The 1,975-nt window shown below is 35.0% G+C and overlaps 1 pseudogene; it reads right to left on the reverse strand.

Moving 5' to 3' along the window:
• Nucleotides 1-743: 743 nt before the first annotated feature.
• On the reverse strand, nucleotides 744-1,715 carry LOC109451678 (programmed cell death protein 4; annotated as a pseudogene).
• Between the last annotated feature and the right edge of the window lie 260 nt (nucleotides 1,716-1,975).

Consider the following 1,975-nt stretch of genomic DNA (forward strand, 5'->3'; position numbering starts at 1 on the left):
TAAAATTTATTGGATGAAATAAGTTTTTTAAAAAAACTAAAATGAACATACTCCTAATAAAGAATCAACACTCCTTCACATGTTTTATTTTGTCATACAGTCTTCTAGAACCAGGCTCATTTTTCCAGTTTTGTAGAAAAATAGATGTTGCAGCCACCATTTATGTAACTGTGTAGTCTTTAAGACCAATCAATATGCCCCCTAAAAAGATGAAGAAGTCTCATGACTGACTCATTTTCTTAACATTCTTTAAGACAAAGAAATAACTTTTTTTTTTTTTACTCCCAAAACACAGTATTTCAACAATGGCAGCCAACATGGGGTTTTAGCAGCTAAACTTTACCCCCTAAATAAAGTTTTGTATAAACCAGTGATTTTATTACAAAAATACTGTCCTTAAAAGAAAAGAGTGGCAGTCAGACATCAATGCAAAATTTGGAATGATTAGGTCATAAAGATGGCACTCACAAAAGGTAGTTTATGAGAATATTCCACTTTAAAAGTGGTTACTTTTCTGTCCTTCCTTTACACCCTCAAAAAAAAAAAAAAAAAAAAAAAGAAAACACTTCCTTTAAAAATTCCCCTTAAATATAAGTCCATGAAATTTCAGAACTGCCTTATACCCAAAACAAGTGCTTTAAAAACAAAACAAAACAAAACAAAAAATAAAAACCTGTACTAACAACACTTACAATTCAGCTATATATTTTTTAAAACATCTAAGACTGCTAGAGTTTTTACATTCAGTAGCTCTCTGGTTTAAGATGACCTCCATCTTCTTCACTTATGAAACGTTTTCTGCTCCTTGAAGGACAAAGATCTCTGAGCTGTTTGGAAATTATTCCAGCCTGAAAACATTTTTTTACAAAACACTCAAGCACAGAGTATGAATGTGAGACAACCAGATTAATGCCCAGAATTTCACTATAAATTCTCTCATAACGTCTTTTCATTTGGCCTAGAGTCTTGGTAGAAGATTTAGAAGATTTCAACAGGATTTTAATAAATCCAAAATCAACTTAAATGTACGTTCTCCAGTTGACTCCAAAACCATTACAATGGCTTCATATACTAGCTCATGGTGAAAATGAGGTACTTACAGTTTCTTAAGGCAATGTTCTGCTTCAGATATGTCTCCAGAGAGTAAATACTCTTTCAGCAGCATGTCAATCTCTTTAACAAGTGATTAACAGACAGCTGCCCACCTCCAGAGCCCCACACGTTGTCTCTGCTTTTTCCACCTTTAGACATACTCAGGAACACGGTAGTCTAGTCAGAGCAGCTCTAGCCTGTACACAATCTACAGCTTCTTTGTAGCTATCAATATAGGTAGGTATTACATAAAATTCCATCTCCAACAGCTCTAGCCTACCACTGGCCCACCAACTTGTGCTCTAGGAGTATCCGATGCTAATTCAGGTAGTTCTTTCAACAATTTACATCCTTTGTGCTCATTACTACCCCACAAAGGTCAGAAGGAAGCTTAAATGCCATTTCTCTATGACAAGGCTTTCCCTCCAATGCAAAGGACACTGCCAACACTGGGTCCATTTCACATGTCACCAAGGTTTAAATCTCTTAGGATTTCCCCAACTTCATTAGTATCTTCGTGCTCAAAATATTCCTATATGATTGGTGTTAAAGTCTTCTCAAATGCCATTTCATCCAAAGGCAAAACTAGTTTCATAAACACAATTCTCCTGGTTATCATCATAATTTCATCAGCTTCCCAACTCCCCTGCCATCTGGCAAACATCAGCTTGTTCTCTGTATCTGTGAGTCTGTTTCTGTTTTATTCATTTATTTTGTTCTTTGGATTCCACATGTAAGTGAAATCGTATGGTGTTTGTCTTTCTCTATCTGATGTATTTCACTTAGCGTAATATCCTTTAGGTCCATCCATGTTGTGGCAAATTGTAAGATTTCATTCTTTTTTATAGTCGAGTAATATTCCTCTGTATATATGTACATTGTA

The sequence above is a fragment of the Rhinolophus sinicus genome, linkage group LG02 (assembly GCF_036562045.2).
Source record: "Rhinolophus sinicus isolate RSC01 linkage group LG02, ASM3656204v1, whole genome shotgun sequence".
In the NCBI taxonomy this organism is placed as follows: Eukaryota; Metazoa; Chordata; class Mammalia; order Chiroptera; family Rhinolophidae; genus Rhinolophus; species Rhinolophus sinicus.